The following is a 16,155-nucleotide window of genomic DNA, read 5'->3' as shown; positions in this document are numbered from 1 at the left end:
TATTAAGTAAATTCTAGGCAAGAGTATCATGCAATTCATAGTTACGAATACCTAGTCAATGCTTAGGGTTTTCAAAAAGCTTAATGATCTTTGATTTGATTGTCGATGCGTATTCCATCCAATTCAATGAAACTAGGAAAATCTGAGAGTTAATTTGTGCTTTTCACAATTAATTTGGGGCATTGTCATTCATGGTTTAAAAGGAATAAAATCGGAAATCAATTTATATTACATATGTGCATGTGTGGAGAAGAACCCCCTAACTAGCCTTTTTCCCATTCAATTCACCTAGTTTAGTGCCTAATCTATTTAAATTGCAATCTGTCCATTTTAATTAATTTCGTCCAAATCAATTCCCCATTTTATCAAGTGTGTTAGATTAGTTAGAAAAGTGTTTGAATCTGTCCAAATTAGTGTTTTGAGTCTAAGTTAGTTAAATTTCATCCAAATCACCCTTTAGAGTCTATTTGAGTGTTTTGGGCTGTTTTGAGTCTTTTTAAGTTGTTTTGAGTCATATAGGTCTAGGTAAGTGTTTTAAAGTTTAATTTTGTGTTTTTAAGTCAGTTTAGAGTAGATTAGCATCCCTAGTTAATCCCCGGTTAGAACGATCCCTACTTGCATTTATACTACAATTGTCACAAATAGCGTTTAATTTGTGTGTCAATGATGCGAGAATTATACGCACACAATTTAAACCCTCTTTTTGTCAATTGTAGTGAAGAATGTAAGTAGGGATCGTTTCTTACCCGGGGCTTAGAGGGAGATTGCAAAATCACTTGGAAACTGACTCAAAACGTAAAATAAGTTTGAAACACTAAACTAGACTCAAAGAATGCAAAACTAACAATAAAAACACTCAAACAAATCAAAAGACTCAAACAGCCCCAAAAACACTTTGGTAACTTTGGACGAAATGAGTAATAGAATGAATCAAAATGCTTAAAAACAACAACTAAGATACTTTCTAACTAAATGACTTAACAAGAAAAGGGGGATGGTTTTGGATGAAATTGAAAACAAAACAAATACTTGGGAACAAAATAGATTGCAAGAACTCTTTACTAGAGAAATAAAACTAATCAATGTAGGCAGATTTGTTGTTGTAACTTAAAAGCATAAGGAAATGAAGTAAACACAAATAAATGAATCAACAACTAATAAAATGAGATAGTATCAATGGAGATGAAGCTAGGGATTCGATTTCACCATTGCTAAACCAAGTCCATGTTTGTTAAGTCAAAACGTATTCAACTCTCCAATCTGCAACTAGGGTTCGTTTTACTTATTTATGATCATCCATTTGATGTGTGGTTGTGATCAAGTACTCCTAATATGCAACCTAGTTGTGATGTTCAACTTAGATTAGCAAGTAAGAATCCATTAAGAACAAGAAAACTTCAAAGAATCAAAGAAATCACATGGCAGGATGTATGCATAGCAGTTTCTTCATTCATTCACATGTCTACCAAGATTAAGCATGATGTGTACTATAACCTTGATCAAATAATTCATAAGCAGCCCTAATGGTGATCAAACATTAAGATTAACAAACAAATTAAACTATGAAATCAGTGAATGAAACAAGAACACAGATTGGTGAATCAAATACTTTAACTTAATAACATGGAATAGTTTTGCAAAGGCTACATCGAATCCACCCTAGCCAAAGGGGGGATTTAGTTTCTTTATAACATTGAAATCAAAGAAACACCTAAACATTCCAACAACTCAAACGTGAATTGTATGAACGTTTTAAGCAACTCTTTCTTCCTCTCGTTGTAGCATAAGGTCTAGGGATAGTTGGTTGGGGGGATTTAGTGTGAGTGAGTGGTATTGGGGGAGTGATGGAAATGGAAGATGGTTTTATGTCTACATTCTGAAATGGAAAAAGTTGTGACTGAAATGTGTATGAAATGAGAGTGAATGAGAATGAATGCAATGGATGCTTATTTATAGTAAATGGGGGGGACATGACAGCTAGGAGGAGGAATATATGCATGTGCAAAGCTAGAAATGCAAGCAGAAAATGGAAGGGAATGCATGTGAATTATTTATGAAGGGAATGCATGTGCTTTGACAGAAATGAAAGGAGAATGTGCACGGCATGGGAGAATTTCTGGAATGTTGAATGTGCATGTGAATTAAAGCTAGAGTGATGATGATGAATGCATGTGGAATGGCTGAAATGAATGATTATGGATGCATGTGCAATGTTTTAAAGGATGGAATGCATGTGAGTGACAACTAGATATGTTGATGAATGCATGTGGAGTGGTGAGTGAATGTGCACGGCAATGAGTGGAGAAATGTGTGAATGATGGCAGATTTGTGTGGATGATATGTTTAGGGTCTTGTAAGGGTGGAAATGCATGTGGAGTGCATGATTGTTTATGATGATATGGATGGTTCTTTGCATGGCTTTTGAAGTGATTGTGGGCTTTGGAATTGGAAGGAAATGCATGGCCTTGGGGTTGGTTTAAGAGAGAATGGGCTAGGCCCTTTGTTTTATGTCCAAAATGAATACAAGGCCTTCAATTCGTCCAACACTTTGGCTTCAATCATATGCTATCCATTCCAAGCCCAATTTTGCTCCAAAATGCTCCAAAATGCATCTTTTTGCTTCCTTAGCCATATGAACCTAAAAACACACGAAAATGGCTTAAACTACTAAAACAACTATGAATTAACAACATAGATGCCGACACAACAAGCTAAGTAAGTCGCCTAAATATGCTCCTATCAGTCAACATAATTTTCACACCAAATTTTGGCGCCGTTGCCGGGGATTAGCAAACTTGCTAATCCCTTGTGTTTGTGTCGTGTCAAAGTGTGTCTTAAGGTCAAGAGTGTAGTGTGTTTATTTTTTCTTTCTTTTTATTTTTGTGTTTGCCGTGCTTCTAAGAGAGTTGCTGAATTCTTTTGCTTCATTGTTCTAGGTACAAGTGTATGACTCGTAGTTCTCATCCCGTTCATGAGAATATCTTGGAGTTTGACGATGATTTTGAATGAACTTTGAGAAGAAAGAGGAAGCAACCAGAACCTAATCCACCTAGTTCTAGTTCTGAGGCCGAATCTGAAGAAGAAGAAGTGGAGGAAGAAGAACGAGTCATGGCGATGGATAATCAAACAATCAAGGAGCTTTCTGCCTCGGGATTAGATAATGCCATGCCATTATGCATTCAATATCCTAGGGCGGCCCAAGGCAAGACCGATAAGTTCGAATTGAAGTCAAGCTTGCTGCATCATATTCCCAAGTACCATGGGCTGTCCATGGAAGATCCAAACAAGCATTTGAAGGAGTTTGAAGTTGTATGCTCAAGCATGACACCCATTAAACGTTGATGGGAATATTTTGAAGATGAAAGCTTTTCCATTCTCTCTTGTGGAAAAGGCTAAGGATTGGCTTTATGAATTGGCACCCGGGACCGTTACTTCTTGGGAAAGCATAAAGAGAGCGTTCTTCGAGAAGTTCTTCCCTACTTCAAGAGTCATTCTGTTGAGGAAGAAAATTAGCGGAATCCAACAAAGTCAAGGAGACTCTTTTCCGGCATACTATGAGCGTTAAAGCCCTTGTTGCCTCATGTCCTCAACATCAAATGAAGGAGGAGCTTCTACTTCAATACTTCTATGAGGGCCTTCTTCCCATTGAAAGGCAAATGCTCGATGCTTCGGCGGGAGGTGCATTGGTGGACAAAACTCCTATGGCAGCCAAGACCCTAATTGTAAATCGTGCTCTAAATGCACAACAATATGAAGGACTTGGGCAAAGGGACCCCCCACGGCAACAATTGCATGAGGTAAGTTCTCAATCCGATATTCAATCTCAATTAGCTAATCTTACTTCTATTGTGTCTCAGATGGCCAAAGGAATGAAGATACAAGGACCAATTGTATGTGGTGTATGTTCTATCCAAGGACACCATTCGGAAAGGTGCCCTCAATTGATTGAGAATGGGGGATGGGAGAGTGCAAATGCCATTGGATTTCGAAGCCACAATTAGCCAAGGAATGATCCATATTCCAACACATACAATCCGGGCTGGAGAGACCATCCAAACTTCAAGTGGAGGGAGCCTTAACAACAAGGAGGCTTTAGACAACAACCCCCGGGGTTCTACACCAAGCCATTCGGCCCCAATCCAAACCAAGCACAACCTGCCCAAAACAATCAAGGTATGTCGTTGGACAATGAAACACTTCTTAAGTTACTTACCAATTTGTCTCAGGGGCAAGAGAATCAAAACAAAGCCATGCAAAACCAAGACAAAAGGGTGGATCACTTGGAGAAGCAAATTGGGCAGATTGTGGAGTTCGTAGGACAATTCCAAGACCAAGCAAGCTCCCTTGCCGCAACCATCTACCACCCCAAAACCGTCCAACACCCCTAAGGTAAGTCCAAATTCGACTTTGTCAAGTTCTATTCCACTAAACGTGCCCTTTCCTAGCAGGTTTAGGCAATCAAAGAAGGAGGAGAGTGAAAAGGACATTTTGGAAACCTTTAGGAAAGTTCAAGTCAACATTCCGCTCCTTGATGCAATCAAGCAAGTTCCTAAGTATGCCAAGTTCTTAAAAGATCTTTGCACAACGAGGAAGAGGATTTCAAACAAGGAGGTGGTCCAGGTAAGTGAGAATGTGTCTGCAGTGCTACAAAGAAAACTACCACCTAAATGCAAAGATTCGGGTAGTTTTACAATTCCTTCTGTTATTGGAAATACTAGGTTTGAACATGCTATGTTAGACTTAGGAGCTTCAATTAATGTCATGCCTTACTCAATTTATGCATCTATGAACTTAGGAGAGCTTAAAAATGATGGTGTGATTATTCAATTAGCCGATCGTTCTAATGCATATCCAAAAGGAGTTTTGGAAGATGTTTTGGTGCAGGTTAACCATTTGATTTTCCCAGCGGACTTTTATGTGCTTGACATGGAAGATTCGGCCCATTCTACCCCATTGCCGATCCTCCTTGGGAGACCTTTCATGAAAACGGCCCGCACCAAGATAGACATGTTCAAGGGGACATTAACAATGGAATTTGATGGGGAAGTTATTGATTTCAATCTTTCTGAAACTATAAAATATCCTAAAGATGATCATTCTTGTTTTTCTATTGACATATTTGATTCATTGGCGCAAGATTATCTTGACTCCTTGGAGAGGGACCCCCTTGAAACGACCATTACTAAAGGAATGGGACATAAAAAACGAAGGGGTAGGAGAGGATAAAACCCACGGCATGCATGTGGAATTCCATGCCGTGCCTACATGTGAAGATGAGGCCGAGATGGTTGCTACCCTTGAGTCGTTGCCACAACACTTTGGTAAGCCTCCAAACCCAATTCCAATTCCTGTTTCGACTAACAAGTTGTTACCTTCAGTGATTCAGGCACCCATTCTTGAACTTAAACCATTGCCGGATCATTTGAAATATGTCTATTTGGGAGAAAATGAGACGTTGCCCGTCATAGTTTCCTCATCCCTCACGTCAATGGAGGAGGAGAAATTGATTCGGGTGTTGAAAGAGCACAAAACGGCCATAGGATGGACCTTGGCTGACGTCAAGGGTATTAGTCCTACAACTTTCATGCATCGCATACTTCTAGAGGAGGGGGCTAAACCAACTAGAGAGGCTCAACGCCGGCTCAACCCTCCAATGATGGAAGTTGTGAAAAGGAGATTATCAAGCTTCTTGATTGTGGGGTGATCTATCCTATCTCGGATAGCCGTTGGGTTTCATCGGTTTGATAGGAGCATATTCATGCGACTTAATTAGCTTGTTCTCGTGCATTTATGTTGTGTTTCCTTCGTTATTTTAGTGTTTAAAGTCACTTTTGGGTATTTTCAGATTATAAAGCCAAAGTGTGCAAGAAGATGCAAATTGGAGTCTTTTGGAGCAAAAGAGGAATGAATGAGTTGAAGACTTGAAGAACGATGGATTCCTACTTCAACAAGGATTCCTACTTGAAGTAGGAAAGTTAACCCTAGGTTTCCCCGTTTTGGTAACCTTTCCTAATCTTAAACATCCGTATTTTCTAGCCACTTTGAAGGCCTTGTAGGCACTTTAGGACACGAAACAAAGGTCCTAGGGCCCTTAAACCCCTTTGCCGTGGCCTCTCCCTTTCTTTCCTTCCCTTGCCGTGCAAGGGGGGGGTAGTTTTGTCCTAGGTTCGGCAATTAAACACATGCTCCTCTCCTAATTTAAAACCCTAGCCACACCTTGCAGCCATTCCCTCTTTAATTTCTGATTTTATTTCCTAATTCTAAAAGCCTTTGATTTAATTTTCAGTAACCAAAATAAGCTAGGGTTTTGTTTTCTGAAACCATATATATTTTAAACCCTAGCCGCACCCTATTCTCTCTTCTTTCATTCATTTTTCATTCTTTTCATATTCAGCCACATTCTCTCCCTTTGCTGCAGCCACCATCACCTAAAACCCTTCAATCCGCAGCCTTCTCCCACCATTCCAACCACCTCCCATCTCTGCCGCAGCCATCCCCACCCTTCCAGCCACCATCCACACCTCCATACATCATCCCACCACCTTGCCGCACCACCATATCCCCATAAACCCATCCCTAAACCAGAAAATCATCCAAACTCACCATAAACCTTCTCTGCCGCAGCAAGAAGAAAGGAGAAAGAGGAGCTTGAAACGTGCAGAAATTCAAAGTGGATTCGTTGGGCGTTTTAGGTGTAATCAATCTTTTGTTCTTTATGTTTAATTTCAATTTTGTTTCTCTTTCTGTGAACATGAGAGGCTAAGTCCCTAGTTAGCTAGGGGGTGATTCGAAACCATGTTTATGCTTGCAATATAAATTGATTACCTTTGGTTGGAATTTCATGAGTTGTGGATTCAATTCGTTTAACTGTTTGATTGAGAACTTATTTGTGTATGTTTATTGAGAGTGCACGCTTAATTTTCATGCATGAATATGATGCTAGAATATAAGTGAGTTTCACCTAATAGTTACAATCTTATATTCACAAGTAGTGGAGGTTGCTTATAAACAATCGCGTTAAATGAATTCTTGGCACTAGTTTCATGCACATCATAGTAACGAATGCCTCGTCAACACTTATAGTTTTCATGTTGCTTAATGATCTTTGATTGTATCTTTATTGTGCTTTTCACGTAAAGGACTTTTGGAGAATGTTTTGAATTGTGTATGCGCTGTCCCATCCAATTCATTAACTTAAGGAGAACTTGAAGGTTAATTTAAGCGAACCTAATTAACCTGGGGTGTTGAGTTTCATGATTCATCGAAAGACCAATTGAAAATCATCTTGTATGCAAGTGTGACATGTGTGGAGAAGAACCTTCTAGCTAGCATTCCATCCATATTTTCATCAAATTCATCTTTACAATCTGTGCACTTTATTAAATTTCGTCAAAAACTAAATCCCCCTTTACTTTAGTGTTCAATTTAGTTAGAAAGTGTCTTAGTTTGTGTTTCTAAGTGTTTTGATTCAATTTATTACCCAAATTCGTCCAAATTAGTGTAACTGCTCAAAACTGCCCAGATTATGTTTTTAAGGCAGTTTTGAGTGTTTTGGTGCTGTTTTGAGTCTTTTGGTTTGTTTTAGTGTTTTAAGTGTTTAGTTTTGCATTCTTTGAGTCTAGTTTAGTGTTTTAACCTTTGTTTTACGTTTTTGAGTCAGTTTTCAAGTGATTTAGCAATCCCTCCTAATCCCCGGTTTAGAACGATCCCTACTTATTCATATACTACAATTGTCAAAAGAGGGTTTTAATTTGTGTGCTTATACATTTCGCATCAAATTTTTGGCGCCGTTGCCGGGGATTAGCAACTTTGCTAATCCCTTGGATTGTTATTTTCTGTTTATTTTAGTTTGTTTAAGTTTCTGACCTTGTTTTTGTTTTTCTTGTTTTAGGTACTAGTGTATGACTCGGAGTTCTCAATCGATTCGTGAGCACATCTTAGACTTTGACAGCGATTTTGAGAGGACTTTGAGACGAAAGAGGAAGCAACACGAATCAAATCCACCAAGCCCGGAACCTGACCTTGAAGAACAACCGGACACTCAAGGAGCTTTCTGCTTCGGGATTGGATAATGCCGCACCTTTGTGTATCCAATTGAAGGAATATTTGTGAAAAACAAGTTCATTTGAGCAACATCAACAACATGCAATTAACAATTAAAAGGCGGAATCATGTTTATATGCACTCAAAAACAAAACTTAACCCATGAACTTCAAAGCCTAGTAGATAGGTGAACCAAGACTCAACTCAAAACAAAGTGAGTTGAGAAATCAATACCTTTGTAGATTCCTCTTTGCATAAGCAAAGGCTAATCACCCAAAGAGAGGGCCTTCATTCCTTGCATCTTAGATCCATGGATTTGGATGGATGAAAAGGTTTCTCCAAGTTCCCAAAATTGAGAACCTCTAATGATTCATCACCAAGGCATAATGAAGAAGAAATGAGTGACCTTGGAGGAGTTTGATTGCTAGATGATCCCTCCAAGGTGGCCTAAATTTTAGAGAGAAAGGAGAGCTTGTGTTCTCATCCTTTCCCCAAAAATTACCTCTTGTAAATTTTAGGCTATAAAGTCCTTTATATAGTCCCTTCAAATAAGTGACCTAATGGACAAAAAGCCCTATTCTACTATCATGGCCGGCCTATAGGGTTCATTGGGCTTTCAAGCCCTTTGTTTATTCAAGTTGTCATACAACTTGAGTTAATGGGCTTGACATTCAAATCCCATTGGGCCTTGCGGCCCAAAACTAACCCAAGGTCTTTAACGAACTTATTCGTTTGATTAATTAACATATTAATTAATCCTAGCCTTAGATAAATAATTAAACCATTTAATTATTCTTACTCATCTCCGTTGTTTCTTCAAACTCTACCTTACTCGGTGAACGATCCATTAGGTTCCTTTTAGCGAGGCAGTGGGCGATTAAAACTCTTTCTAATCGATTGTGAATTGAAACTTACTTTCAATTCTCCCGTTAGTGATTATACACGTTTAGGGCTTCCACAAACCATGGTTGACGCCTAGCAGCATGTCATGGTTACCCAAGCTAATCAGAAGAGGTGGAGAACCTATTCAGTTTTAGGATTACAAATGCAATACGGTCTTTCTCTAATACAATACTCTTGACCACATTGTTTGGTTTGATAGTTTATCATGTCTACTATCCAATGTGAATCTTGTACTTATATGATTACCTTGAATGTGATCTGGAACGCATTCCAACATCTCATTCATACTCTGGCCAGAGATTCTAAATCATATCATAGAGTATTCTCCCTCAAACAGTTTGAAGGTTAGAGATCCCTTGTTGCGCATTCACTTGCCTCCATGGCTAAGTGGCTTAACCCCAACGATGCCATGGACACCCTCCTGATGGAGTGACTTTGACATAATCAAAGATTAAGGACCTAACCACAAGACAACTGTGATGCCTCAGGTCAAAAGACTAATTTGCATTATCCCAACCATGAGTTCTGATGTGACATGAATATGAGAACTCTTCGTTGATCGTGTTCAGTGAACTCATTCTCTATTGAGCACCTACGTACTTGTCTTGATGTCACACATACCAATGACTCGAGACTAGTCACTCTCCCTGAGAGAAGACATAGCACGTACTGATCTTAACGGACTGTCAATGCCCAATTGATAATCCTATGATCAGGAACGTTTAGGATGTGTCAACGAAAGAATGGTCTCATGAATCTAACTTCTTTAGATCGCATTCTTCCAATCACATATTCCTTGGACTTATCGTTTAAGCATATAACATTTATATGAGACGGCTCAAACAATAATCTTTGCCCTTTTCATTTAAACTACATTAGTTTGAAATGTCCGTAAAGTATCATCATATGATTGGTTTTAGGGCACATTTCCAACAATCTCCCACTTGCACTAGAGCCAATCAGCTTGTTCATCAGTGATGATACCTCTTCTGTAATTCATTTCATAAATGGCTGAGTAGTAGGCCTAAACAATGGATATCTATATGTTATCCATAGAAGCAATCTTGAGAATAACGACGTCACCATTATACATGATTCTCAATCATGTGGTTCAGTCTCTCATTTGAGTTCGGACCTTGATGAGACCTTGATTCCCTGGCTTGAGCTATCGCCCCATTAGTGTCATACACTTTTTGGTTGGAACCGAATGGAGAGTTCATAAATGAACTTTCCCATCCAAACAACAATGTTGTAAGCTTCTATATGGCAATATATTTTGCATACATGATGGAACACATTAAAGTCATTACTTTTAACGTTTCCACCCAAATATCTCTTTAGTCATAATAAAGAGATATCTCATTATCACTTCATTCATAATGAAGAGATATTCTATGATGGATTAGATTCATAATCTAATACATTTACGCTTCCATTACGTTACTCTAATTCTTCCTCATTCTTGAGGAATCCATCCTTAGTATTTCTTAAATACCTAAGGATTCACTTGACTGTTGCCATGGTTCTGATCCTGGGCTTGCACTGATATCATCTTGTACCGTTCTAGGTACAACTTATATAAATGTTTTCATACAATATGTAATACATAAATCACCTTTCTGCGTATGCATAAAGGATTCTATTTACGCATTATTTCTTTGGGAGTCAAAGGGTACATTCCCTTTGAGAAGAACAACTTCCTAGTCTCACTAGAATTGTCATTCTAATTGAAGTTTATCATCATATGAGAAACTTCCTAGCATCTCATTGTCTATTTTAGGGATTGATATAATCCAATTATATCTTGAAATCTATCATTATAGATGAAGGAAGATGATCAACTCCCACTAATCTTTTGTAAACCTAGTAAACAAAAGATTCATTTACATCTTTATGAGAAATCAAACAATTGATCTTTTCTCATAAGACGCTTATAGCTCCCACTAGCATGCTAAGATCCATGATGGATGGATCTCTACAACTAACCTGTCTTGTGATTTATAGTTTTAGACATATATTATCAAGACTATCTTAATAATGGTTTCGGAAACCCATATTATGTCCAAACCATTCAACTGAGACGGTTTATAAATCCTTCTGGACTACCTTGGAGCTTGTGGTATAGGAACTAGGTTGTCTTAGAAGTATATATCATATATATATGGGTAATTGATAATGTCCAACGAACTAAATCTTATTCATGTTCATTCTTCTCCTAATGGAGAAATTCATTATCTTACGATGCTACTTTCCTTGATATTTTTCAAGGAAATTAATCTAAAGTGTTACTTTTACCTTGGATCAAATCTAAGGAGGTAAATACTTTAGACGTCTTACTCATCTACTTACATTTCTTGAATTCTTTGAAACCTTTTGCAAAGTATTCGGACTTGTGTTTATTCAAAATAAACTATAGTCCAACCGAGAGTGATCTTCGGTGAATGTCATACAACATGAGTAGTATTATGTTGTGGACAAGTGCCACTAACATCTAAGTGAATTAACCTCAACAACTTTGTGATTCCTTCTTCTTTCCAAAAGAATAAAGATTCGAACATTTCGCCTCTATACAATTTTAACAAGAAGGTATTGGATCCGGATCTAACGATCCAAAGCATCCATCTATGACCAACTTGTAACTTATGTTTTAGAGGTATCACAACTCAGTTGGGATTAGTCACTACCTTGCAACCTTTTGGGTTTTAAGCATCATCGTATTCTAAACAGTTAAACTACCACATCATCTCTACTATAGAGACAACCAATTAAATTACAATAATCTAATTATTGATTAATAAAGAACAATGTTTTGTCAAACAAAACATTTATCCATCTCTACTATAGTGACGGATTTATGTTCCTTAAATTTGGAATGTAAAGACAATCTTTAGTATTTTCCAATTTCTTTGGTAGTTCATATGAGGAAGTAAGTACAATCCGCTTTCGCAGAGATCTATATTTTATTCACTTTCCGAATGTGAAGTACTTTCTCTTCTCTCATTAATCTTCTACTTTTTATTAGCACACTTTTACAACAATTGTAAAACATAGTTACTAATACGGAATCAAGCATTCAAGTAGAAGAACCAACTGTTTTGAACTATTTCAAGAACATATTACAACACCTTCGAAAGGTGTGTTCTTGACACTTGCAAGACATTTCTTGCAAATACCCCTTCCAATGTCCATCCTTTCATAAAGAAAGTTTGTTCCCTTGGAGTTATTTTGCCTTCTTCATTTGACTTCCCTTTTGATTACAATAGTCATGGTCCCTAAACTCCCACTATCTCTCTTGAAACTTATTTCAAATGTGTTATACACATCAAAAGATTTGGAGAGCGTGCGGTTATTGTTCACTATATAGTTTACAATAAACTTAGTGAACCATTAGGATAGGGACACAAAGGTGAAGTCCTTGCCTAGTTTCCGTCTCGTTAAGTGGTTTAACACTTCAACACTCAATGATTCAAAATCATCATAAGTCCATATAAATGGACTATTTTTGTCAACCAACCATTATGTTCTAAACATAATAACAAACTTTCAAGAGTTGTTCAAGGCAACTCTCATTTCTTCATACAACATTTTGTAAGTGAAGAATCATGGCACATAAAGTGTCCATTGATAGGAGCATATTCATGCGACTTAAATGGCTTGTTCTCGTGCATTTACGTTATGTTTCTTTAGTTATTTTAGTACTTTAAGCTATTTTCGTGTGTTTGTAGGTCCAAAGGGCTAAAGGAGCAAAAAGATGCATTTTGGAGACTTTTGGAGCACTTTTGGGCTAAGGATGGATAGCTTATGCTTGGAGCCAAAGTGTTGGACGAAATTGAAGACCAAAGTGTTGGAACCTTGTTCCCTTTAGTTTTAGGACATTTAAACCTTTCCTATATCCTTAGCCGTGCATAACATTCCAACATTCCACTCCTTCATTTCAGCCACACTCCCACATATCATTACTTATCATAACCATTCACTTATCACTTATCAAACCATTCACTTATCACTTATCAAACCATTCACTTATCACTTATCAAACCATTCACTTATCACTTATCATCAACATTCACTTATCACTTATCATAACCATAACCATACCTTCCTCCTTGCAATTCCACATGCATTCATCACCAACACAATCATCAACAAATCCACCCATCCCATTCATCATTGCCGTGCATAACCCACCATCATTTCCACCCCCACATGTCCCTTTAATCATTCAAACATGCACTCCCTTTAATCACATGCATAAATCAGCCACATGCATCTCCCATCATCATTCCACTTTAACCCACATGCATTTCCAACCTAGCTGTCATGTTTCCCCTTTCATCATTCCCTCACATTCTTTAATTCAGCCAACACATGCTTACACATGCATTTCCAACCCACATGCATCATTTAATCATTCAAACATGCAGCCACATTCCCTCCTAGCTGTCATGTTCCCCCCATTTTGCCTATAAATAAGCATCCATCACACCTAAATTCTCATTCATTCTTCCATACACATTTCAGTCACAAACACCAACCATTCCCTTGTGCCTTGCTCTCTCCCTAATAATCCAAACACCACACCAGAAATCATCCCATTGCCGTGGCCTCCTCCTTCCATTTTCACCACTCCCCAAACCATTCACACCATCAAACTATCCTTAGACCTTGTGCTACAACGAAGAGGAAGATAAGAGGGCCTAAACGTTCATACAATTCAAGTTTGAGTTGTTGGAATGTTTAGGTGTTTTTTATTTCAATGTTTAATGTCAATACTCTTTGTTTTGTACGAATGAGGAATGGAAGAGAAGAGGGCCTAAACGTTCATACAATTCAAGTTTGAGTTGTTGGAATGTTTAGGTGTTTCTTTGATTCTCTTTGTTTTGTATCATGAGGAACTAAACCCCCCCTTGGCTAGGGGGGGATTCGAAATATATGTTTATGCTTGCATTTTGATTTGATTACTTCTAATTGCGTTTCATAAGTTGTGGATTCAATTCGTTTAACCGTTTGATTGATAACTTATTTATGTATGTTTATTGAGAGTGCACACTTAATTTTCATGCATGAATATGACGCTAGAATATAAGTGAGTTTCACCTAATAGTTACGAACTTATATTGACAAGTAGTGGAGGTTGCTTATAAACAATCGCGTTAAACGAATTCTTGGCATAAGTTTCATGCAATCATAGTAACGAATGCCTCGTCAACACTTATAATTTTCATAGAGCGTAATGATTCTTGCTTGTATCTCTATTATGCAATCATGTAGGGGACTTGTGGGGAATGTTTTGGGTTGTCGTATGCAATCATCCAATTCAATAACGTTAGGAAGATTTGAAGGTTAATTTAAGCGGACCTAATTAACCCGGGGTGATGAGTTTCATAATTTATTGAACTGCAATTGGAAATCCTTTTATTATGCAAGTGTAACATGTATGGAGATGAACCCCTTAGCTAGCCATCCCATCCATTCCATTTCATCAAATTCGTTTTACAATTCTGCCTAGTTTATTAATTTGTTTTGTTATTTCAATTATCGTCAAATCAAAACCCCCCTTTACTTTCTTGTTCTTTAGTGCTTAGAATCAGTTTAGTTTATGTTTTAAAATGTTTTGAATCAAGCCATAATCTTAAATTCGTCCAAAATTAGGTTTAAGGTCAGAAACTGCCTAGTTAGTGTTTTTAGGCAGTTTTGAGTCTTTTGAACTTGTTTTGAGTCCTTTGAGTCTTTGTGAACGTTTTTAACCTTGTTTTTATGTTTTTGAGTCTTAGTTTGTGTTTATAAGTGTTTTGATTCAATTTGTTGCACAAATTCGTCCAAATTCACCAAAGTGCTCAAAACTGCCTAGAAAGTGTTTTTAAGGCAGTTTTGAGTGTTTTGGGTGATGTTTGAGTCTTTTGGTTTGTTTTAGTGTTTTAAGCATTTAGTTTCGCATTCTTTGAGTCTAAGTTAGTGTTTTAAACTTTATTTTACGTTTTTAAGTCAATTTCCAAGAGATTTGCAATCCCTCCTAATCCCCGGTTAAGAACGATCCCTACTTATATCTATACTACAATTGTCAAAAAGAGGGTTTAATTTGTGCGCGTATAATTCTCGCATCAAATTTTGGCGCCGTTGCCGGGGATTAGCAACTTTGCTAATCCCTTGGATTGTTTTATTTTCGTTTGTTTTTATTTTTCCAGATTCTTAATTTTGTTTTGTTTCTTGTTTTAGGTACTAGTTCATGACTCGGAGTTCTCATCCGATTCGTGAACATATCCTGGTGTGATTGGGTTCTTCGTCCGGCTGCAAGACGTAAAAGAAAGCGCTACTTGGGAGGCAACCCAATGCATTGAATAAAACAAAGCATGTTCATTTATTTTCGAAAAAAAAAAAAAAAAAAGATACTAAACATGGAGAAAGATGGAGCCTTCACAAAGGATGTTTACGTGAAGCCCCACTACGAGGCGTCGGAGCAGAAGGCATCGGAGCGGAAGGCATCGGAGCAGGAGCATTCCAGGCCTCAATACTGGGTGGAACGCTAGATGACCCAGGAAAAAGGTGCCTCTGGAAGAAAGACGCAAGCCTTTGACGGTCACTTTGAACGCGACCTTGAGATTCTTGCAGCTCATCAAGCTTCCTCTTCATGCCCGACGAATAGTTATTTGCAAGCACATGCAAACTTCTATTCTCGTACTTTAAGCTGTTTGATCTCCTGCTTAAGATTTTCTACCTCTGCCATCAACGATTCCACTTGACGGGACCGAGCAAGCAGGCGTTGGCCCATGTTGGACACAGAGCTCGCACACTGAACACTAAGTGCGAGGGACTCTTGAACGGCCAACTCATCGGACCGTCCTGAAAGCAGCTGACTATCTTTGGGAGTGAGGAGGTTCCTAGCTACTATTGTAGCTGTTGTGGCATCCTGCATCACGGAGTCTTCATCTGTAAGAGGACCGTTAGAAGATAAGAAAGAAGGGCGCCATACGTTACCTTGACGCGGCGCACCCGTATCACTGCTGAGACTCAATTCTAAGCTAAGGTTCGATGGGTTTGCCATTTTTCAAAGGTGTTCAAGAGAAGGGGTGGATGGAGTTAAATTTCAAAGGGCCGGAGACAATTTTCAAAAATGGGCAGTCTTCAGAGTGTGTATGTTTGAGGTGATCGGTAGCTCTATAAAAAGCCAAGGCGACGCGTCCACCAATTCAAAAAGCCGGAATTTCCTGC

The sequence above is a fragment of a genome, unplaced genomic scaffold, assembly GCF_019419815.1.
Source record: "Pyrus x bretschneideri cultivar Hongxiangsu unplaced genomic scaffold, Pyrus_bretschneideri_v1 Contig268, whole genome shotgun sequence".
In the NCBI taxonomy this organism is placed as follows: Eukaryota; Viridiplantae; Streptophyta; class Magnoliopsida; order Rosales; family Rosaceae; genus Pyrus; species Pyrus x bretschneideri.
This window is presented reverse-complemented; position numbering follows the sequence as displayed.